Genomic DNA, 25,387 nt, shown 5'->3' on the forward strand with positions numbered 1-25,387 from the left:
ATAATAGAATCAGAGGCATAGAATGGGAGTGGATTGATAATTCTCAGGGGGAAAGGGGTGTCTGTGTGGGGGGTACGAGAAGAGATTGGATAAAAACCATACACCTATGGATGAGGACAGCGGGGGGCGGGGAGGTAAGGACAGAGGGGGGGTGGGAACCGGGTGGTGGGGAGATATGGGGGGGGGGCGGGAAAGGAGAAACAATTGTAATCTGAACAATAAAGATTTATTAAATAAAAATAAAATAAAATAAAAAGAAGAATGAGTAGTTTTATGAAAATCTTCCTTGTTTAAGCACTTTCCTGAGGAATTAAACACAAAACTAAAATTCTAGATGACTTCAGCCATGAGCCAGAGATATAGATCTTTGAGAAAAAAGATAATCACCAAGAAGGTCCCTTGGTGGCTAACCGGGCTCAAATTTTAAAACAGAACCTAGAGCAATTTTTCTTGCTGCTCACCAAAGGTTCTTGGGAGCTACTGAGCTGACACCAAGGACCTGCTGATCAAACTGTGGCACCTTTAGAAATGGAGTTGATCACAAGACAGACAAATGGCTGAAAATGCTGGAAAAATAAAATAAAATGGAACACCATTCTTAGCTCATCTCTTAAGAGTTGTGAAGTTGCAACTACCCTAAAAATCGGAGCCTCGGATTCGGTATTCAGATTCAATGGAAAATGGATCAATTATATTTTCTCTTCCTGGAGTTGCATTTTTTATGAATAAAGGCTTAAGAATGCTTTATGTCAATTGAAGAAATATTCCTAGCTAAAGTTGAGAAGATTATTAACATTCACCAAAATAGTTTTTTGGTTCTGTCTGTTGTCCTTCATGGGCCTGAGGAATGGAAACTGATGTCCAGGATTCAGGAGAGATTCCTGGGTAGTATCTTACAGATACTTCCAGGACACAACACAGTAAAGCTATTAATCTTATGTGCACTATAGCTAAGATCACCTCCAAACTACACATAGACAGTAGCTTCATTAGTATTCTACAGAATAATAACAACTAAAGCTGACATCCTTGACCAAAGTCCTGTTTGGAAAACACTTCAAAAGATATAACTGAGTGATCCATTTAACCCAAATTAGACTATCAATTATAAGTGTACTTTTGGAAGAATATTAAAATAATTAAGCCAGTTAAATTACAATGTTCAAATATATATTTATTTCAAAGATTTTTAAATTTTAACATATATACAATTAAAAAATAAATAAAAACAGCCTAGCAACCATTTATAAACAGGGGCCTAAATGCAAGCCACATTTCAGGGAGAAGCATGCACTGAACTGCCTGCCTGCACCATATTCCTGCCATCTGAGCCAGCCCTTATGAAGGAGTTCCTGGAATCCTATTCAACCAATAGGCCTGAGACTTTCCCCATCCAATCATAACTGTGCATCTATCCTCATTAGCATCTTCGCTGACCAAGCAGAATGGCTCCATTCTGTCCAATCAGTACAATGCTTTTGGACCAATCAGACTGTGGGGATTTGGAGTCCTCATTTACAATAAGGAAGCACCAATCAGGGACCAGGGATGGGGACTTGTCTCTGTATGTCAGCTTTCTTCCAGCTTGGAGAGTGCACTTTCCCTTTAATCTAAACAGTGAAGTCTGCATTTACCCAGCTGGATATGAAACACCAAAGATGTCTCATTGGACCACAGCAGAGCAGACTAAAGCCGAGCCGAGCAGAGCAGAGCTGTTTAACCAGAGAGGGGCCTCGCCTGAGGGCCGCCTTACCCCCAGGGCCACCTCACAGCCATGCTGTTCCACCACCTGCTGCCTCATCATTGAGCTATAACACTATTGAGCTGTTCCATAGCCATGCTATTTCACAATTGTGCTGCATCACAATTGAGCTGTCTGCATTGAATAAATTTTCTTTCTGCACTGCACTCCAAATTAGAAATTCCTGTTGGGGTTGAATTGGCACCAACAACCATCAGTTGACATGCCTATTCAATGCTTTCAGAAAAGAAGGTAGAAATATGACGTTTCAATCTTGCTATGAATGTTCTTGCTTGTCTCCTTATGTACATGTGCAGAAGTTGTTGTAAGGATACATTCTAGTGGAACTGCTGGGTTATAAAGGATGTGAATATTGAACTACTAAGATATTACAAATTGAGTCCAAAGTGGTTATATATATATTATCCCACGAGCAGTAAGAGTTTCTATTGATCTTTGAAACTCAATTTTAGCCAATTTAGTGGGTTTTATGTGATATTTCATTATTGTCTTAACTTGCATTTCCTTAATTACTAATGAAGTTGAGCAATTTTTCATGTTTATTCACCATCTATGTTTTTTTCTCCCTGTGAAATATCTGTTTTCATGTGTTGGGGCAGTTTTTCCATTGGCTGTTTGTCTTTTTCTGCTTTTTAAATAGGCATAATCTGAACATTACTTTCTTTGTCAGCAATATGTGTTGCAAATATCTTCTCTGTAGATTGTTTTTGTATTTTCTTATTGGTGTCTTTTGATAAACAGAAGTTCTTAATTTTAACCTAGTCAAATGTATCAATCTTTCCAATTAGAGCTTTTTGTGTCTTATTTAAGTCCTTCTTTCTTATGCAAATATTTAAAAAAATAGTCTCGTTTCTAAATGCTTAAAGGTCTTATCTTTACACATTTAAGTATTTAATCCTTCTGGAATTAAGCATCATAAACCCATTCTTAAAGTCTGATTTATTCATTTATTTATTCTTTTTCTTTCTTTTTTTTTAAAATAATTCTTTATTGTTGAAAATATTACATATGTCCCCCTTTTTCTCCCCTCAACCCCTATAGCCCACCTTTGCCCCCCACCCCAGGCCTTCTGTATGTCCACTTTGGAGAAGTGTCTATTGTCTGTGTCTATGGGTTAAGCATATATGCATGAAAGGTCTTTGGTTGCTTATCTCCCACCCACCCACCCACCCTCCCCCACCTTCCCTCTGAGATTCCGCACTCTGTTCCATGCTTCTGTATCTCTGGATCCACTCCGTTTATCAGTTTACTTTCTTAATTGGATTCCACATATGAGTGAGATCATGTGATACTTGTCTTTCTCTGACTGACTTACTTCACTTAGCATGATTCTCTCCAGGTCCCTCCATGCTGTCTCAAAGGCTAAGAGATTCTTCTTTTTTACTGCTGCATAGTATTCCATGGTGTAAATGTACCACACTTTCTTATCCACTCATCTACTGATGGGCACTTGGGCTGTTTTCAGATCTTAGCTATTGTAAATTGTGCTGCTATGAACATAGGGGTGCATACATTCTTTCCGATCGGTATTTCGGGTTTCTTAGGATATATGCTTAGAAGTGGGATGACTGGGTCAAATGGCAGTTCCATATTTAATTTTTTGAGGAAACTCCGTACTGTTTTCCATAATGGTTGCACCAGTCTGCATTCCCTCCAGCAGTGTACTAGGGTTCCCTTTCTCCACATCCTCACCAGCACTTGTCATTTGTTGATTTGTTCATGGTAGCCATTCTGACAGGTGTGAGGTGATACCTCATGGTCATTTTAATTTGCATTTCTCTGATGATCAGTGATTTTGAGCATTTTTGCATATGCTCCTGGCCTTCTGTATGTCCACTTTGGAGAAGTGTCTATTTAGGTTCTTTGCCCATTTTCTAATTGGATTGTTTGTCTTCCTTTTGTTAAGTTGTATGAGTTTCTTATATATTTTGGATATTAACCCCTTATCAGATGTATCATTGCCAAATTTGTTCTACCATACAGTGGGCTCCCTTTTCATTCTGTTGATGGCTTCTGCTGTGCAGAAGCTTTTTATTTTGATGTAGTCCCATCTGTTTATTTTCTCCTTAGTTTCCTTTGCCTTAGTAGATGTATCAGTAAACATATTGTTATGAGAGATGTCTGAGATTTAGCTGCCTATGGTTTCTTCTAGGATTTTTATAGTTTCATGACTTAAATTTAAGTCTCTTATCCATTTTGAGTTTATTCTTGTGTATGGTGTAAGTTGATGGTCTACTTTGATTGTTTTGCATGTAACTGTCCAATTTTTCCAACACCATTTATTGAAGAGACTGCCTTGACTCCATTGTATGTTCCTGCTCCTTTATCAAATATTTTTTTAAATTTCTTTATTGATTAAGGTATCACATATTTGTCCTCATCCCCCCATTCCCATCCCACACCCCTCCCCACACATGCCCCCACACCCCTGTTGTCCTTAACCGCTGGTTAGGCTCATATGCTTGCACACAGTCCTTTGGTTGATCTCTCCCCTTTACCCCCACCCTCCTCTATCCTCCCTCTGAGGCCCGACAGTCTGATCCATGCCTCCTTGTTTCTGGGTCTGTTCTTGTTCATCCGTCTATGTTGTTCATTATTTCCCCTAGATGAGTGAGATCATGTGCTATTAGAAATACACTTATAAGAACCGAAAATGAGACAAGCAATAATGGTTATGGTGACAGGCAAATGAATCAGTCTGTAGTGAGTTTCTTTCTGGGCCAACAGTTCTTTTGAGACCCATTTTCAATGTCAAACAGTTCCTTATGTGTACATGTTAGCACTGACATTACAGTTCTGGATGGTGGACAAATGGTGGTAATGCAGGTCCGACTCTCTCTGGTTTGGTCCTGGGCAACCTGCAGTGATGCACAGCTGCTAACTGCTAGTATGGGAAGGCCACATCAGCGTCTTCCGTCTCTGGACTTCTTCTCTTCTGTCTTCATGGCTGGAGTAGTCCTGTCAATTCCTCTCTGTTGCTGGAATCCACATGGTGTCAGAGTTGTTTCAAATATTAATTGAGCATAATGACTTGAGTCGATTTCTGGGGTCTTTATTCTGTTCCATTAATCTATATGCCTGTGTTTGTGCCAATTCCAGGCTGTTTTGATTAAGGTGGCTTTGTAGTATAACTTGAAATCTGGTATTATGATTCCTCCAACTTTGTTTTTCTTTCTCAAGATTGCTGCAGCTATTCATTTGTTTGTTTGTTTTGTTCCATATACATTTTTGGAGTATTTGTTCTAGCTCTGTGAAATATTCCACTGGTATTTTAATGGGGATTGCATTGAATCTATAGATTGCTTTGGGTAGTACGGACATTTTAATGATGTTGATTCTACCAATCCATGAACATGGTATATTCTTCCACTTGTTTATATCGTCTTCTATCTCTTTTTTCAATGTTCTGTAGTTTTCTGAGTACAGGTCTTTTGCCTCCTTGGTTAAGTTTATTCGTAAGTATCTTAATTTTTTGTTGCAATGGTAAATGGGATTGTTTGTTTAGTTTCTCTTTCTGAGAATTTATTATTGGAGTATAAAAAAAAGCCATTGATTTTTGGGTGTTGATTTTGTATCCTGCTACACTGCCAAATTCATTTATTAAATCTAGTATTTTTTTGGTGGTGTTTTTAGAGTTTTCTATGTACAATATCATGTCCTCTGTGAATAATGAGAGTTTTACTTCCTCCTTTCCAATTTGAATGCCTTTTATTTCTTCTTGTCTGATCGCAATGGCTAGGACTTCCAGTACTATGTTGAATAAAAGTGGTGAAAGTGGACATTCCTGTCTTGTTCCTGTTCTTAGAGGAAATAGTTTTAGTTTTTGCCCATTGAGTATGATGTTGGCTGTAGGTTTGTCATATATGGCCTTTATCATGTCAAGATATGCTCCCTCTATTACCACTTTGCTGAGAGTTTTTATCAAAATGGGTGTTGGATTTTGTCGGATGCTTTTTCTGCATCTATTGATATGAACCTGTGATTTTTGTCTTTCAATTTGTTTACATGGTGTATCACGTTTATTGATTTGCGAATATTGTACCAGCCTTGCATTCCTGGAATAAATCCCACTTGGTCATGGTGTATGATCTATTTAATATGTTGCTGGATCCGATTTGCTAGGATTTTGTTGAAGATTTTAACCTCTATGTTCATTAGGGATATTGGCCTGTAATTCTCTTTTTTTGTAGTGTCTTTATCTGATTTTGGAATTAGGATAATGCTGCTTCATAAAAAGAGTTTGGAACTGTTCTTTCCTTTTAGATTTTTAAAAAAATATTTTGAGAAATATAGGTGTTAGTTCTTGTTTGAATGTTTGGTAAAACTCCCCTGTGAAGTCATCTGGACCTGGGCTTTTGTTTGCTGGGAGTTTTTTTATTACTGCTTCTATTTCATCAGTTGTTATTGGCCTATTCAGGTTTTCTGATTCTTCCTGGTTCAGTTTTGGGTGATTGTATTTTTCTATGAATTTTTCCACTTCATCCACATTGTCCAACTTATTGGCATTTGGTTGTTCATAGTATTTTTTTTTTTTTTTTTTTTTTTTACAATCCTTTGTATTTCTGTGGTGTCAGTAGTTACTTCTCCACTTTTGTTTCTGATTTTATTTACTTGGGTCCTTTCTCTTTGTTTCTTGATGAGTCTGGCTAACAGTTCATCAATTTTGTTTATTCTTTCTAAGAACCAGCTCTTGGTTTCATTGACTTTTTGTATTTTTTTTTTTTTAGTCTCTATGTTATTTCTGCTCAAATCTTTAAGGTCTGATTTACATGTGGAAATAATACCCACGAATTCCTTCCAGAAAAACTTGCCTGTGCATGCTCTGTGGCTTATAAAACCTTCCTCTTACCCATATTTTGAGTTTGTCATTTCCTTGTAGGCCAGGGACAGTACAAACATGGGGACCCTTACAGTCATAGTTACTTCAGCCCAACCTTATAGAGTAAAATAGTCTCCCAGTTTCCAATTCTAACAGATCTTATAAGAGCAGTAAAATACTTATGGACATAAAAGGAAGTTATAACCCTAAGGGCTGGATAAAATCTCCCCCCCCCAAAAAAAAGTGTACTTTTAAGCCTCCATATTATATGACTGTATTTTTGATAATCATGAAAAGGACTTTCTAGGAAAACAACCCTAGCTATTCCTATTAGTCAAATAACACAAAATGCTATTTAATGATACTGATTTTTAAAACAACTACAAGCCAACTCTGCAGTCAAATCTACATCTTAATGGCAGGAACTTGACCAAAGGATGCTACGCAGGAAGCCAACACTGACACCCTGCTCTATTTCCAAAATTACTGAGCACTTCACAGAAACAACCAGGAAAAAAGCAAAGCAATTTGCCCTCTGAGATAAAACAAAAATAACAAGGTCACTCTAACTTGTTTGGGTCTCCAAGATGTTAAAATATCGAATATCCTATATACCTGGAATTCTGAACAAAAAGAGTTTTATTCCTGATTTTGCTATGTTGATTTCTGAGAATATATCTTGGTCTTTATGATCATAATCATGTGAGGAAGTTGTCTACTGCCACCATTATACACTAATATAAACTTTGGAATCTAGTTAACTTTTTGGTCTATGTGATTAAATACTAGGTAGGTTCTATTTTGGGGAGTGAGTCTCCTGAAGTCTTACTTTCTTGTTCTTTTTTAAACTACTTTCTGTTTTACAATCTTCTGTCTTGCCCTGCCGGTGTGGCTTGGTGGTTGAGTGTTGACCTATGAATTATGAGTTCGATTCCCGGTCAGGGCACATGCCTGGGTTGCAGGCTTGATCCCCAGTGTGGGGCGTGCAGGAGGCAGCCAACCGATGATTTTCTGTCATCATTGATGTCTCTATCTCTCTATCTCCCTCTCCCTTCCTTTCTGAAATCAATAAAAATATATGAAAGTAAAATAAAATCTTCTGTCTCTAAGTCTTCCTTTGCCCAAAGAAGTAAAGAACATCAGGAAAGGTAACTACATAGGTAAATACAAAAGCCAGCATTATAGTAGTTTTAGTTTGTAACTCCTTGTTTTTTCCCCCTATATAATTTAAAAGACAAATGCATAATATCTAACAAACAAAATAAACCAACAAAATAGGTCCAGAGGCATGGAAGCATGGCACAGACTGATGGAAACCAGAGGGAAGGGGGAAAAGGAGTAGGCAGAGTTTAACCAAAGAACTTATGTCCATACTAGAGGCCCGGTGCATGCAATGTGTGCACTGGGGAGGGGGTTGTCCCTCAGCCCAGCCTGCACCCTCTCCAATCTGGGACCCCCTCGGGGGATGTCTGACTGCCAGTTTAGGCCCGATCCCACAGGGCAGTTGGACATCCCTCTCACAATCTGGGACTGCTGGCTCCCAACTGCTCACCTGCCTGCCAGCCTGATCACCCCCTAACCACTCCCTGCCAGCCTGATTGACGCCTAACTGCTCCCCTGAAGGCCTGATTGCCCCCAAGTGCCCTCCCCTGTTGGCCTGATCGCCCACAACTACCCTCCCCTGCCGGCCATCTTGTGGCAGCCATCTTTGACCACATGGGGGCGGCCATCTTGTGCAGGGTGTGAGGGTCAATTTGCATATTACCTATTTATTATATAGAACTAGAAGCCCGGTGCACGAAATTCGTGCACGGCGGGGGGTTGTCCCTCAACCCAGCCTGTACCCTCTCCAATCTGGGACTCCTGGAGGGATGTCCGACTGCCCATTTAGGATCCTGGTGGGATCGGGCCTAAACGGGCAGTTGGACATCCCTCTCACAATCCAGGACTGCTGGCTCCCAACTGCTTGCCTGCCTGCCTTCCTGATTGCCCCTAACCGCTTCTGCCTGCCAGCCTGATCACCCCCTAACCACTCCACTGCCAGCCTGGTTGATGCTTAACTGCTCCCCTGCCAGCCTGTTTGCCCCCAACTTCCCTCCTCTGCCAGCCTGGTCACCCCTAACTGCCCTCTCCTGCAGGGTTGATCACCGCCAACTGCCCTCCTCTGCCAGCCTGGTCACCCCTAACTGCCCTCTCCTGCAGGGTTGATCACCTCCAACTGCCCTCCCTTGCAAGCCTGGTCCCTCTCAACTGCCCTCCCTTGCAGGCCGGGTGCCTCCCAACTGCCCTCCCCTGCTGGCCATCTTGTAGTGGCCATCTTGTGTCCACATGGGGGCAGGATCTTTGACCACATGGGGGCAGCTATATTGTGTGTTGCAGTGATGATCAATCTGTATATTACTCTTTTATTAGATAAGATAGAGGCCTGGTGCATGGGTGGGGGCCAGCTGGTTTGCCCTGAAGGGTGTCCTGGATCAGGGTGGGGTTCCCTTGGGGCATGGGGCAGCCTGAGCAAGGGGCCTGTGGTCGTTTGCAGGCCGGCCATGCCCCCTGGCAACCCAAGCAGAGGCCCTGGTATCTGTGATTTATTTTCCTTCTACAATTGAAACTTTGTAGCCTGGAGCGGAGCCAAGCCTGCTGTTCCCTCTGGGGCGGCAGCCATTTCTGTGGCAGTTAATTCACCTTCTACAATTGAAACTTTGTAGCCTTAAGCGGGTGGGCCCGGCCAGGGTGTGTGGAAAGCTTTGCTTCCCCTGTTGCCACCGGCAACCCTGGCCTGCTCTCTCAAGCTCCATTCTGCTGCCATTTGTTTGAATTTGTTTACCTTCTATAATTGAAACTTTGTAGCTTGAGTGGATGCTTAGGCCTGCAACGGCTATGGAAAGCTTGGCTTGCTCTGTTACCTGGGAAACCTTGCTCTCTGTGGCTGTAGCCATCTTGGTTTGGGTTAATTTGCATGCTCGCCCTGATTGGCTGGTGGGCGTGGCTTGGCTTATGTAGCGGAGTGATGGTTAATTTGCATATTACCATTTTATTAGAGAAGATTATTATATAAGATATGCATAATCTATGGATATAGACAATAATGAGATGAAGGCCTGAGGTGGAGCGGGAAGTGGGAGGAGGGGCAATGGGGGGAAATGGGAGACATGTATAATACTCTCAACAATAAAGATTTTTAAAAAGACAAATACATAAAAACACTATGTATATATATTAATCAGCACACAATGTAGAAATATGTTAATTTGTGACAACAACATAAAAGGGAGGATATAATAAACATATATGGAGTTATATAGAAGGAAAGCTTGGTGTAAATTCAAACTATACTATTTAGACTAACTTGGTGTAAATTCAAACTAGACTGTTAACAATAACAATATTAATTGTAATCCCCAGGATAATCACTAAGAAAATAACTAAAACATATAAGGTAAAAGAAATAAGAAGAGAAAACAGCACAATGGGAAAAAGTTAAACACAAAAGAAGCCATGAATGAGGCATTGAGGAACAAAAGGGATATAAGACATGTACTAAGGAAATAGAAAAATGGCCAGAGTAAATCCTTCCTTAACAATAATTACATTAAATGAAAATGCATTTAACTCTCCAAAGAGGAGAGAGAGATTACATAATAGATTTAAAAACATGATCCAACTATATACTGTCTATAAAAGATTCATTTTAGAGCCAAATGCACAAATAGGTTGAAAGTGAAAAGATGGAAAATGATTCTATTGTAAATATTAAACAAAAGAAATCCGGGTAGCTATACTAATATTAGATAAAATAGAACTTAAGAAAAATATTGTTACAAGAGACAAAGAAAGACACTACTAGTATATACATTATTGATAAAAGGATCAAACCATCAGGAAGCTATAATAATTATATCTAATAAAGGAGCAACAAATAAAAAAACTTCAAAATATATAAGGAGCTTTAAATATAAAACCTAATAAAATAATTACAAAATATATGAAGTACCTAATTAAAAAATCTCATAAAAGAACTCCAAGATATATGAAGCAAAAATAGACAAAATTAAATGGAAAAATAGACAATGCTGAAATTATAGTTGGAGATTTCAATCCACCATTTTCAATGATGAATAGACAAACTACAAAAAAGATCGCCAAAGATATAGAGGACTTGAACAACACTATTAACCACTAGAACTAACTGACATTTACATAGTGATTATCCTAGGGATTACAACTACAGAATTCACATTCTTCTTAAATGCACATGGAACATTCTCCAGAATAAATTATATATGAAAACACAAAACAAATCTTAATCAATTGAAAAAAGACAGAAATCAAACCAAGTATCTTCTTATCTGGTCATAATGGAATGAAACTAGAAATAAATTAACAGAAGAAAATCTGGAGAATTAAAAATATATGAAAACTAAACAACACATTCTTTTAAAAAAATCTTTACCTGAGAATATGTTTATTGATTTTAGAAAAGGAAGGGAGGAGGGGAGGAAGGGAGAAGAGGGAGGGAGGAAGGGAGAGAGGAAGGGAGGGAGAAAGAGAGAAAGAAACATCTATGTGAAAGAGAAACACTGATCAGTTGACTCTCCCATGTGCCCTGACTGGGGATCAAACCTGAAACTGAGGCATGCACCCTGATGGAGAATTGAACCTGCAAACCTTTAGTGCACAAGACGATGCTCCAACTGAGCCAACGGGCCAGGGCTAAACAGCACATTCTTAAACAACAATTGGGTCAATGAAGAAATCACAAGATAAATTAGAAAACACTTTGAGTTGAGTGAAAATGAAAACACAACATACCAAAATCTATGGGATGCAGCTGACCAGTGCACAGAGGAAAACTTATAGCTGTAAATGACTACATTAAGAAAAAAAAATCTCAAATCAATAACCATACACCTTAATAAACTAGAGAAATGAGAGCAAACTAAATCCAAAGTTAAAAGAAGGAAGGAAATAATAATGACTAGAGTGGAGATAAACAAAATTGAGAACAGAAAAACAATTTTTTAAAAATCAAGGAAACAAAACATTTGTTCTTTAAAAAAATCAACAAAATTGATAAACCTTTAGCTAGAAGACTGAAAGAAAGAAAGTAGGTTCAAATTACTAAACTCAGAAATAAAAGTGGGGCATTACTACTGACATTACAGAAATAAAAAGCAGTTTCTAAAACAATACTATGAACAATTAAAATCCAACAAAGTAGAGAACCTACATGAAGTGCACAAATTCCTTGAAATACCCAAAGTACCAAAACTGATTCAAAGAGAAATAGAAAATTGTAATAAATCTGTAACAAGTGAAGAGATTCAAACAGTGTTCCAAAATTGCCAAGAAAAGGCCCGGAACAGAAGGTTTCACTGGTGAATTGTATGAAATATTTAAAGAAAACTTGACACCATTGTTTCTAAAAGTCTCCCCCCCCCCCTCCAAAAAAAAAAAAAAAAAAAAAAAGAATAGTGTTTAAGGAAACACTTTCTAAAACCTTTTATGAGGCCAGAATTACCCTAATACCAAATCCAGACAAAGACATCACAAGGAAATGAAACTACAGCCCAATACCTTTTATGAATATACCTAGTAGACACAAAAATCCTCCGTAAAATACTAGCAAACAAAATCCAAATGGAACCTTGGATTTTCCCCAGGATTGCAAAAGTAGCTCATCATTTGAAGATCAATCAATAAAATACAGCACATTAATATAATGAAAAGAGGAAAAAACCCACATGATTATCTCGGTTGACAAAGAAAAATCATTTAACACAATTCAACACCCTTTCATGATAAAAGTACTTAAAACTAAGACTAGAAGACAACTTCCTCATTGTGTTAAACGGCATGTTTGAAATCTCATAGCTAACATACCTAATGGTGAAAGTCTGCAAGCTCTCCCCATATGATCAGAAGCAAGACAATAATGCCCACTTTCACTACTTTCTTCTCAACATTGTTCTGGAGGTCCTAGCCAGAGCAATAAGGAAAGAAAAAAAAAAAGGCATCCAAATAGGAAAAGAGAAAGTAGAACTGCTCGTAGACAATATAATCTTTTATATTGTATCTACTAAAGAATCCACATGAAAAGTTTAGAGCTAATAAATGACTTCAGAAAAGTTAGAAGATACAATGTCAACATACAAAAAATTAGATGTATTTCTATACATTAATAATGAACGATCAGAAAAGTAAGGAAATAATTCCATTTATAAAACCATCAAAAAGAGTAAGATACTTAGGATTAAATTTAACCAAGGAAGTTCAAGACTTGTACACCACAAAATTATAAAACATTGGTGGAAGAAGTAAAAGAAGACCTAAATAAATAGAAAGATGTCTTACGTTCATAGATTAGAATACTTAATACTGCTAATGGCAATAATCTCCCAAGTGATAAACAAAGTCAGTGCAATCCTTATCAAATTCCAACTGCCTTTCCCCCAGTCCTATAATTTATGTATAATTTCAAGGGACTCTAATGAAAGAAATCTTGAAAAAACAAGGCCAAAGTAGGAGAACTCCCATCTTCCTATTTCAACTTACTACAAAGTCACAGTGATCAAAAACAGTGTGATACTGGTATAAGGATAAACATATAGATCGATGGAAAAGAATTGATGGTACAAAAATAAACCCATATATCTATAGTCAACTGAATGCTTAAAGGGATGCTAAGATCATTTAATAAGAAGAGAATCATCTTTTCAATAAATGGTACTGGGAAAATTGGATATTCATATGCAAAGGAATGAATTTGGATCCTTACCTCATACTATATACAAAAAATTATCCCTAAATATATCAAAGTTCTAAATGTAGCTAAGACTATAACACTATTAGAAAACATAGAGATAAATCCTCATGACTTTGGATTTGGCAATGGGTTCTTACATATAAAACCAAAGACATAGGCAACAAAAGAAAAAACAGATAAATTGGACTTTATCCAAATTAATACTTTTGTACATCTAAGGGCACTATAAAGAAAGTGAAAAGACGATCCAATAGAATGTTAGAAAATATTTGTAAATCATTTATGTGATGAGGATCTGGTATCCAGAGTACATAAAAAATCTTTACCATGCAACAAAAGACAAACCAAATTTAAAATAAGCAAAGGGCCCTAGCTGGTTTGGCTCAGTGGATAGAGCGTCGGCCTGCGGACTCAAGGGTCCTAAATTCGATTCTGGTCAAGGGCATGTACCTTGGTTGTGGGCACATCCCCAGTTGGGGGTGTGCAGGAGGCAGCTGATGGATGTTTCTCTCTCATCGATGTTTCTAACTCTCTATCCTTCTCCCTTCCTCTCTGTAAAAAAATCAATAAAATATCTATAATAATAAAAGCGTAATATGCTAATTAGACTGAATAGCAGGACGACCTTCCAGACGAAGCCGGGGCTGCAAGGGCCGAGCCCCTTGCACGAATTTTGTGCATCGGGCCTCTAGTATTAAAAATAAAATAAAATAAAATAAGCAAAGGACTTGATTAGATATTTCTCCAAATAAGATATACCAATGGCCAGTAAACACATGAAAAGATCTTCAACATCATTAGTTTTTGGGGAAATGCAAATCAAAATGGAAAAAAAGTTGTTGGCAAAGATATAGAAAATTGGAACACTTGTAGATTGCTGGTGAGAATGTAAAATGATGCAACTCCTGTGGAAAACAATTTGGTGGTTCCTCAAAAACTTAAACAAAGGTTTAACAAATGCCCCAGCAATTCCCCTCCTACATGGAATTCCCAAAAGAACTGAAAACAGGAACTTTAACAGATACTTGTATGACAGTGTTCACTGCAGCATTATTCACCTTAGCCAAAAGATGGAAATAACCCAAATGTCCATCAACTGATGAAGGGACAAACAAAATGGAATGGAATTTTAGGCATAAAAAGAATTGAAATTCTTACTGCTTTGCAACATAGATAGACCTTGAAAACACGATGGTAAGTGAAATTCCTTAATTTTTTGAAATAGGCTAAAGACACAATTCTTTGAGCACTAAAATAAAACACCATCCACTTAAAATTCTAACAGGAATTTTTTTCCCCTTTGAAATGTGGATAAGAAGAAAATAAAAAAGAAAACAAACAAAAAATAAAAAAATGAATGTGGATAAGATAGGTACTGCTAAAAATTCTATAATCCCTTTTCTAATCTTTTCATAATAATAAATTAAATTATTTAAGGGGGGGAAGGCGATGCTGATATCCATTATCCTACTATCATAACATTCGGTCAGTCTCCATGGTCTCAGTGGGCCTATTCTAACTCACTATTATCTCACAGTCACTCAGGGCAAAGATTTTCTTGGGAAAGAGCCAGTATTTGTTTTAAATAGCTTTTTTGAGGTATGATTTACATTCTACAAAATTAACCCATTTTAGTGGTTTTTACTATATTCACAGAGTTGTGCAGCCATTAGTACAATCTAATTTTTTACCCTTTCCATCATCCTCAACATAAACCTTGTGCTCAATTCTTCTTTCCCCTCAGCTTTAAGCAACCACAGATCTACTTCCTATCTCTCTATAGGTTTGCCTATTCTGGATAATTCATTTAAATAGATTCATACAATATGTGTTTTTTGTGTCTAGCTTCTTTACCTGAGCATAATGTTTTGGAAGTTCATTCATGTTGTAGCATGTATCAATATTTCATTCTTTTCCCCTGTCAAATAGTATCCTATTATATAGATACTAGAGGCTCAGTGCACGAAATTTGTGCGGGGGGGTTGGGGGAGAGAGGAGGTGTGTCCCTCAGCCCAGCCTGCACCCTCTCCAATCTGGGATCCCTCTCACAATCCAGGACTGCTGGCTCCCAACCACTTGCCTGCCTGCCTGCCTGCCTGATTGCCCCTAACCGCTTCTGCCTGCCAGCCTGATCACTCCCTAAACACTCCCCTGCCAGCCTGATTGCCCCTAACTGTCCTCCCCTGCTGTCCAGGTCACCCCATCTTCCCTCCCTTGCCAGCCTGGTCACCCCTAACTGCCCTCCCCTGCAGGCCTGATCTCCCCCAACTGCCCTCCCCTGCTGGCTTAATCGCCCACAACTGCCCTCCCCTGCTGGCCATCTTGTAGTGGCCATCTTGTGTCCACATGGGGGCGGACATCTTTGACCACATGGGGGTGGCCATCTTGTGTGCTGAAGTGATGGTCAATTTGCATATTACCTCTTTATTATATAGGATACATTTTGTTTATCCATTCAACAATTGATGGACATTTGAATGGTTTCTATTTTTTTTGCTACTGTGAATATTGCTATTCTGAATATTCAACATAAAAATCTTTATATGAACATATGATTTTATTTCTCCTTGGCAGATACATAGGTGTAGAATTGCTAGGTCATATGGTTATTTTATACTAGAGGCTCTCGCAATCCGGGACCCTTTGGGGGATTTCGGAGAGCTGGTTTCGGCCTGATCCCCACAGGCCAGGCCAAGCGACCCCACCGGTGCACGAATCCATGCACCCGGCCTCTAGTATGCATATAAGATATTTGGCTAATTTCTTCCTGCCCTCCCCTCTCCCCCTTTCCCTCTTAGATTCATCAGTCTGTTCCATGTTTTCATGCCTGTGGTTTCTGCTCCTGCATTGAGCATCTGCTCCCTGGTGGTCAGTGCGCATCATAGCTGCCGGCCAGTCGGCCAGTTGCTTAGGCTTCTATATATATAGATTGAACTTTCTGAGAAACTGCCAAACTATTTTCCAAACTGGTTGCACTATTTTACATTCTCATCAGCAGTGTATTGAGGGTTCCATTACCTCCATATCCTTGCCAACCCTTGTTAATATATATTTTTTATTTATTTTTATTGATTTCAGAGAAGGGAGCGGGAGAGAGAGGTAGAAACATCCATGATGAGAAAGAACAATTGATCAGCTGCTTTCATTTTGGATGCTTTTATTTTGGTGATGAATTCTAGGGATTGAGCCCACAACCCGGGCATGTGCCCTGACTGGGAATTGAACCATGATCTCCTGGTTCATAGGTCAACACTCAACCACTAAGCCATGCCAGCCGGGCAATATCTGTCTTTTTTATTATAAGCACTAGAGTGCATGCAAAGCAATATCCCATTGTGGTCTTGATTTGCATTTCCTTAGTTACTACTAATATTAAACATCTTTTCATATGCTAATCATATATCACTTTTTAGAAATATGTATTCAAACCATTTGCCCTTTGAATAGACATTTTACTGAAGAAGATACAATATGACAAATAAGCACATGAAAAGATGAGGTACTACTACATATCTATACTAATAAAAGCCTAGGTGGTCCTCGCGCCCTCGCGTGCAACATTGTCACAAGATGGCTGCCACAATATGGCCGCCACTAGATGGCCACCACAAGATGGCCATGTGCACACACACAGAGGCGGGACCTGGTGGCCGCTCCTCACGGTGAGGCCTGGGGGTCCCGCGGCTCTGCGTGGTGCATAGGAGGCCAGTCCCAGCGTCTTTGTCACCTCATGCGGAGGAGGCGGGTCCTGGAGGAGGTGGTGGGTCATGGCACAGGGGAGGGCAGTTGTGGGCAATTGGGCCGGCAAGGGAGGGCAGTTGGGGGTGATTGGGCCTGCAGGGGAGGGCAGTTGGGGACAATCGGGCCGGCAGGGGAGTGGTTAGGGGACGATCAGGCTGGCAGGCAGGCGAGTGGTTAGGAGCCAGCAGTCCCGGATTGTAAGAGGGATGTCCGACTACCAGCAGTTGGACATCCCCTGAGGGATCCCAGATTAGAAAGGGTGCAGGCCTGGCTGAGGGACACCCGCCTCCCGTGCACGAATTAGCTAAGTAACGAGCAGGTAGTGGTGAGGAGCGAGCAGCGAGTGGTTAGGGGCTAGCGGTTAGGGGCGAGCTGTTAGAAATGAGCACCGAGCAGTTAGGAGCAAGTACTGAGCAGTTAGGAGCACCGAGTGCTGAGCGCCGAGCACCAAGCACCAAGCCCAGCTCGGGCTCCTCCCCAGCCACCTGCTGCTTCATGCACTGCCACATACCTTGGGGGATGTCGGACTGCTGGTTTTGGCCCAATCCCCGCAGGAATGCTGGGCCAAACTGGCAGTCCGACATCCCCCAAAAGGTCCTGGATTGCGAGAGGGTGCAGTCCAAGCTGAATGACCCAAACCAGTGCACGAATCCATGCACTGGGTCTCTAGTCTATTATAATGACAAATTAAATACTGACCCTACCACATGCTGACAAGAATCTGGAGCAACTGGAATCTTCATCCACTGTTTGTTGAAATTCAAAATGATACAGCCACTTTGGAAAACAATTCTCAGTTTTTTAAATAGTTAAATATATAGCCCACCATGTGATCTAGTCTTTCCATTCTTAGATGTCTACCCAAGAGATATGAAAGCATGTATCTATACAAAGATTTGTACACAGAGGTTCATAAGCAGATTTATTTCTAGCAGCCAGAAACTGGGTGTAACCCAAATGTCAACCAACAGAGAAATGGATAAACAAACTCTGATGTAGCTATACAATGAAATACTATTTAGCAATCAAAAGGAACAGACTAGTGATACAATATATGCAACAACACGGGTGAATTTCAAAAGGATTATCCCAAAAGAAGCCAGACTTAAAAAAAAAGAAAAAAGAATTCATAGTGTATTATTCTAGGGATCATACATTCTAAGAATTGCAAACTAGTTTATAGTGATAGCAGATTTGTGGTTGCTTGGGCACAGGATGAAGGTACTACAAAGGGGTACAAGGGAACTTTTAGGCTAATAAATGTGCTCACTATCTTTATTTTGGTGACGAATTCAGATATGCTGAAATGTGTTAATTGTACACTTTAAACATGTGCAGTGTAAGTTATCCACACTAATAAAAGAGTAAGATGAAAATTGACCGTACCTTTGCGACCCCCACCAGCCAATCAGGAGTGAGTATGCAAATTAACCCAACAAAGATGGAAGGTTAATTTGCATACATAGGCGCTGAGCGGCCGGGGGTGGGGTGCTTGCATCATTGCCATGGCGACGACGTCGGTGTTCTGCACCGCCCCAGCTGCTCCAGGCCTCTGGGCAGTGTGGGAAGGCGGAAAGGTGGCTCCGGCCAGAGCGAAGGCAGTGCTGGCAGCCAGGGGAAGGAAGGCCCATTCTTGCACGAATCTTCATGCATCAGGCCTCTAGTACTTCAATAAAGAAAAAAAAAATTGCCCTTGAAATAAATTGGGTCTGTTTGAGTAGCTGAGTTCTTTATATTCTAGATATACTGTAAGTCCCTTATTGAATACAACATTTACAAATATTTCTCCTATTCTGCAGGGGTTTTTTTCTTTCTCTTTCTGGAAAGTGTTTTGGAAAGCAAAAGTTTTAATTTCAAAAAGTCTAATTTAATATACTTGCTTTTACTACTGTGCTTTCTGTATTATTTCTAAGCAATCATTGCCTAGCCAAAGATTATGAAGACCTTGTTTTATCCTAAAATTTACAGTTTTAGCTCTTACATTTAAGTCAGTGATCCATTTTGAATTAATTTTTTTAGGTATGGTGTGAGGTTTGGGTCTGAATTCTCTCTCTCTCTCTCTCTCTCTCTCTCTCTCTCTCTCTCTCTCTCTCTCTCTTCCATATGTACATGTCCAACTGTCCCAGAACCAGTTTTGAAAATTTCTTCTCCATTGAATTTTCTTGGTACATTTGCCAAAAATCAATTGACCACAAATATAAAAGTTTATTGGTGGGCTGCTTCTTTCTTTCTTTCTTTTTTTTTTAAGAACATGTTTTAAATTGATTTTAGAGAGATAAGAAGGGAGAAGGGGTGGGGGAGAGAGAGAAAGAGTAAGACAGAATGTAAGAGAGAGAAACATCCATGTGAGCGAGAAACACCAATCAGCTGCCTCCTGCACGCCCTTTACTGAGGATTGAGCCTGCAACCCAGGTGGGAATTAAACCAGCAACCTCTTGGTGCATAGAGCAATGCTCAATCAAAGGAGCTACACCAGCCAGGACTTGGTGGTGGGCTTCTTAATTCTCCTTTGATCTATATTCTATCTTTATGCCAGTATCACAATGTCCTGATTACTGTAATTTTATATTAAGTTTTAAAATCAGGAAGTGTAGGTCCTCAAATTTTATTCTCCTTTTTCAAAATTGTTGTGACTACTCTGGGTCCTTGGCATATCCATAAGAATTTAGCTTGTTAATATCTTCCAAAAAAACCAAAAAACAAAAAACGAACAGAGATTTTAATAGGTTTTGCATTGAATATGCAGACCATTGACTCTGGGGGGATGGGTTGTGTGTTTTTTTGTTTTGTTTTTGCTATCTAACAATACTAAGTCTTTTGATCTATGCACATATAATGTTCTTCCATTTATTTATGCCTTCTTTAATTTCAGCAATATTTTGTATTTTAAGTGTAGAAGTCTTATGCTTTTGCTACACTTATTCTAAAGTATGTTATTCTTGTGAGAATAAACAAATCATATTTTCTGTCAAAGAACAGTTTAGACAGCCATCATTTTGGACTGCGTGACTTGGCAGCTGCCATGTTGGCTGCATGGCTTGCAGCTCCCCCTGGGGGCCGCCATCTTGAAACAGCAAAGGCCAACCGCTCCCTTTGAATTAGCCAATCGTGAAAGACTGTGCATCTGAGCTCCCATCAAGAGCAAAGGACAGGTCACGTGCGTCAGAGATTATAAATCCTGAGCAGACTGCCTGCTCGGTGTGCACATGCTTCCAGACCATGTGTGTGCACCCTTCTATGTAGAAGTAAAGATGTTTGCCTTGCTGCCTGGCTCCCAAGTATGTTTTGTGTTCTACCAGGAGCCCTGACTTGGGGGGCTTGCCTTATTTCTAACAATTCTCTTTGATGTTATTGAGAGATTTTAGGAAAGTCTGAGGCATAAGCCAAGATAGACCATTCCTATGGAAAAGCCTATGGAAAAAGCTTGGGTGGGTCCACAAATTGGGTGGGGCAGGGTCTCAGGGAATCACCAAGGCAGGGCAAACAGTGATAGCCAGTTTTACGGAGACTCAGACAATGCTCCTACCCACTTGCTCTGTTGAGAAAGGGCCCTGCAAAGAAACAATGACCTCTGCCAGCACTTCTGTTATGGGAGAAAACCCCTCCAGCCCTTGCCTAGATGTCAGACAATTCAATTCCTCTTCGTATGTCCCTAGTGCCCTTCAAGCTGCTGCCCCTATAATGGGTCTCAGAGGGAATGGTTCTGAGTAAGTCCATGCATGGACTCTTTAAGAGGAACATCTGGGACACTGGCAGCTCTCAGTCTCACTTAACCACAATCCCTGCTGGTTTTTATAGCCAAAAGTTGTCGGGACTTCTCTTCCTGGCACTAGAACCCTGGGCTGGGGTTCCTGGTGTGGAGTTAAGAGTCCTTCCTCCTCAGCGGGGGACCTCCACAGCTAAGATATCTCTCCTGATTTTTATCTACCACACATGGTGTGGGACCAGCCTATTTTGAGTCTCCATACCTTTAAGTAGTCTCAAATGGGCTTCTTCTATGTATCCTTAGTTGTAGGACTTCTGTTCAGCTAGATTTGAGGCAATTCTGAATGATGGTTGTTCTGTAGTTTAGTTGTAATTTTGATGTGGGAGGATGCAAGTACTACATTTACCTACACTGCTATCTTGACAGGAAGCCTCCCTCAACTTTAATTTTTTTCTTGATCTCATTGTTAACCTATTTATTGTTTAATAATAAACATGTTTATGTGTTTTCAGATTTTTACTTTTAATTGATTTATAGTTTCATGCCATTATGGTGTGTATTTATTGACATTTTACTCTTAATAGCTATGTTTCTCTTGTTTCTTCTTCTTTTTTCTTTTTTTAATTCTTCACCTGAAGATATTTTTTTCATTGATTTTTAGAGACCGTGGAAGAGAGGGGGAAAGACAAAGAGAAATATCAATGTTAGAGAGACACATTGATTGGTTGCCTCCTGAATGCACCCCAACCAGGGCCTGGCAGGGGAGGAGCCTGCAACCAAGTTACGTGCCCTTGACTGGAATTGAACTCTGGACCCTTTTTTGGTCCACAGGCTGATATGCTCTATCCACTGAGCAAAACTGGCTAGGGCTCTTTCTTCTTTTTTGTAAAGAAGTCCCTTTCACATTTAAAAAAAATATATATTTTTATTGATTTCAGAGAGGAAAGGGGAGAGAGAGAGACAGAGAGAGACATTAATGATGAAAAAGAATCATCGATTGGCTGCCTCCTACACACCCCCACTGGGGATCAAGCCTGCAACCTGGGCATGTGCCCTTGACTGGAATCGAACCCATCAGTCTGCAGGCGGACACTCTATCCACTGAGCCAAACCAGCTAGGGCCCTTTCATATTTTTTTAATACTGGTCTTGTGGAAATTAACTCCTTTAGTTTTTTCTTGTCTGGGAAGCTCTTTATTTCTCCTTCGATTTTTAAGTGATAGCCTTCCTGCGTTTAGTAGTTTTGATAGAAAATTCCTTGCTTTTCATCATTTTGAATATTTCTTGCCAATCTATTCTGGTCTGCAAAGTTTCTGTTGAGAAATCTTCTGACAGTCTTATGGGAGCTCCTTTGTAGAGTTCTGTCTTTCTCTTGCTGCTTCTAAGATTCTCTCTTTGTCTTTAACCTTTGCCACTTTAATTATGATGTGTCTTGGTGTGGGCCTCTTTGGGTTCATCTTATTTGGGACTCTCTGTGCTTCCTGAACTTGTATGTCTTTTTCCTTCACCAGGTTAGGGATATTTTCAGTCATTATTTATTCAAATAGGTTCTTGATCCCTTGCTCTCTCTCTTCTCCTTCTGGAACCCCTATGATGTGGACATTGTTACACTTCATGTTGTCTCAGAGGTCCCTTAAACTATTCTTATTTAATTTTTTTTCTTTTTACTGCTTTGATTGGGTGTTTTCTGCTACCTTGTCTTCCAAATTACTAATTCAGTCTTTTGCTTCATGTAACCTACTGTTGATTCTTCTAGTGTATTTTTCATTTCAGATACTATATTCTTCATTTTTGACTGGTTCTTTTTTATTATGGTTTCTATGCCCTTTTTCATTCTGTTGATGTTCTCACTGAGTTCATTGATCATCATTTAACCATTGGTTTGAACTCTATATCTGGTAGATTGCTTGCCTTCACTTCATTTAGTTCCTTTTTTGGAGATTTCTCCTGTTCTTCCATTTAGGACATGTTTCTTTGTCTCCCCATTTTTGGTGCAATTCGGTGTTTGTTTCTATGTATTAACCCTTTGCACTCGCTTGCTTTTTTCTTGATTCCTTTATTCTAGTCGGGATTTAATTTTTTAAATACCCCAGATTTTACAAAGTGCGGCAGTAGAATAAAAAACGAGTTTCTTTTCATACAAACTTATTTATTTGGATTTTTTTATATTTCAAATTATTGATACATTCAAAGAGTATAAAAAGAGCTGCTACCGATGCTAACCGTGTCGAGTCACACTCGACATCCGAGTGCAAAAGGTTAAGTAGATCTGCTATGTCTCTCAGTCTTGGTAGGGTGTCCTTATGTAGTAGGTGTCCTGTGAGACCCAGTGGTATGCTCTCTGATCACCTGAGCTGGATGCTCCCGGACTGTCCCTTGTGTGGCTTATATAAACCCTCCTGTTCTAGTTGAGTTTTGATTGCTGTTCGGTTGACTGTGTGTGGGAGTCAATCTTCAGGTTGGCTGACTGTGAGGATAGACCTCAACCAGTGTACAGGCTACTGTGTGAGTGGTGACCACACAAAGCACAATTTGTGTCAGCAGAATCTGGTGCTTGCCAAGCTCTCCCTTTAGATGAACTGCTTGTGGAGCCAATTGGATCCTGTTCTGATGTTGTCTGATGTGTGTTCATTCTGGGGCCTCTTGAGAGGGTCATCAGTGCAGGTCAATGTCAGACAGTGCCTGTGACTGGCTCTGGGCAACCTGTTTGGAACTACAAAGCGGTCCATAGTTTGTGGTTGCCTCTGCTGGGCCTGAGTGTGCATGGGAAGGACCAAGCTGTGCACCAAGGCTGGCTTCCACCAGCACTTAGCCCGAGGAGCAATTAACAAAAGGCCCAAGGCACACTGAGATCTTCATCTTCCTGTCTCCACCTGTTGGCTGGCTGTTAGATTCAGTCATTGAAAGATCCTTGCCCTGGCTTGTTTGGCTCAGTGGAGCATTGGCCTACCGACTGAAAGGTTCTGGGTTCTATTCTGGTCAAGGACACATGCCTGGGTTGCCAGCTCGATCCCCAGAAAGGGGTGTACAGGAGGCAGCTGATCAATGATTCTCTTTCATCATTGATATTTCTCTCTCTCTCTCCCTCTCCCTTTTTCTCTGAAATAAATAAAAATGTATTTTTTTAAAAAAGAAAAGAAAGACCCTCTGGTGATACTCAAGTTGCATGAGGTAGGACTTCAATGAGTCACCAGGTAGGAGCAAGCAGTGTTCACCAGATTGCTGCAGACTCAAATTTTGTGCCAGTGCTGGGTCTGAGACCACTCAGGAAAAGTCCCAGGGTATACCAAGGCCAGCTGCCACTCCCCATAAGCCCACAGACCTTTGTGGTGGGGGCAGGGTCTCAGGGAGTCATCAGGGTGAGGCCAGCAATGTTTATCAGGCCCAAATAGACCAAGATTTGGCTGTGTGAAGGTAGAGCTCTGCATTGTTCAGACATGTGAGGGAATAATGGTCCTTGCCCTTGAGCCTTGCCTGGATCTCCTCAAGAGCCCAAGCTTGGCAGGATAGGGCTACTGGAGAGTTTGGAGGGTGGGGCTAGTGGATTTCCTGAGGGTGGTCGAGGGATCACCAGTCAGGCTCACAGGAAGGGGACAAAATGGCCTCTGCCCAGAGCCACACAACTCAGTTTCTGACACCCGCTGAGTCTGCCTGAACATCTGCACCATGGGCCCAGGCACTTGACTACTATGCAGAGTGTGAGCTCCTCAGGGCAGAGCGAAAGGGAGTCAGATGTTGAGGCTATTACATTCCATATTGATACCATATGGAGTGGAGTGCTTGACCGAAAAGAGATGGCATCCTGTGGGCAGTGTGGAAGAGGATCTCAGCTCTCTCCCTAGAGCCACACAACTCAGTATCTCCTTGCATGATTTTAGTCAGCTCCAAGCCACCCTCCCTCTGCCAGGACCCATGTGAGTGACTGCAAACAAAGTTTTGTGCACTGGCCCTTTAAGAGGGCACCTGAGTTTCTAGCAGACCCCTATCTCTCCCAGGTGGACAAAATCCCTGCTGGTTTTCACAGCCAGCTGTTACGTGGGCTCCTCTTCCTTGCTCTGGTGCTCTTAACAGCACTGTGTTGAGAGCCCACACTCCTCTGGATTCACAGCAGCAGCATGTGGTTGTGGGGCCAGCCCTTTTAGCTTCTCCGTCCTTCCTGACAGTCTTTATGTGGCTTCTACTGTAAATCCTTGGTTATAAGACTTCTGTTCAGTAGTTTTCAATTAGTAAGGCTGATTGCTCTATATTTTAGTTGTGATTCCAGTTTGGTCCTTGGAGGAGGTGAGTGTAACTTCCATCTACTCTGTCACCATCCTGGATCCACTCTATTTCTTTGTGAGTCAATTTCAGTAGTCTGTATCTTCTTAGCAATTTGTCCATTTAATGTAAGATCTAATTTGTTGGCATTCCTTTATAATCCTTGTAACTTTTGTAGTCAGTAGTGATACCCCCTCTTTCGTTCCTAATTTTAATAATTGTGTTTTCATTTTTATTTCTTGGTCAGTGTAACTAAGTTTGCTAATTATGTTGATCTTTTCAAAAAACCAACATTTGGTTTTATTTATTTCCTCTGTTGTTTTTCTGCTATTTTATTTGT

General features: G+C 40.3%; 1 pseudogene across 1 annotated transcript; it reads left to right on the forward strand.

Moving 5' to 3' along the window:
* Positions 1 to 553: 553 nt before the first annotated feature.
* Positions 554 to 1,097, forward strand: LOC307102207 (protein SPO16 homolog; annotated as a pseudogene). The gene has a single exon. The product of its transcript is annotated as a protein SPO16 homolog (transcript).
* Positions 1,098 to 25,387: the final 24,290 nt, after the last annotated feature.

This window comes from Cnephaeus nilssonii (genome assembly GCF_951640355.1).
Source record: "Cnephaeus nilssonii genome assembly, chromosome: 6".
NCBI classification, from domain to species: Eukaryota; Metazoa; Chordata; class Mammalia; order Chiroptera; family Vespertilionidae; genus Cnephaeus; species Cnephaeus nilssonii.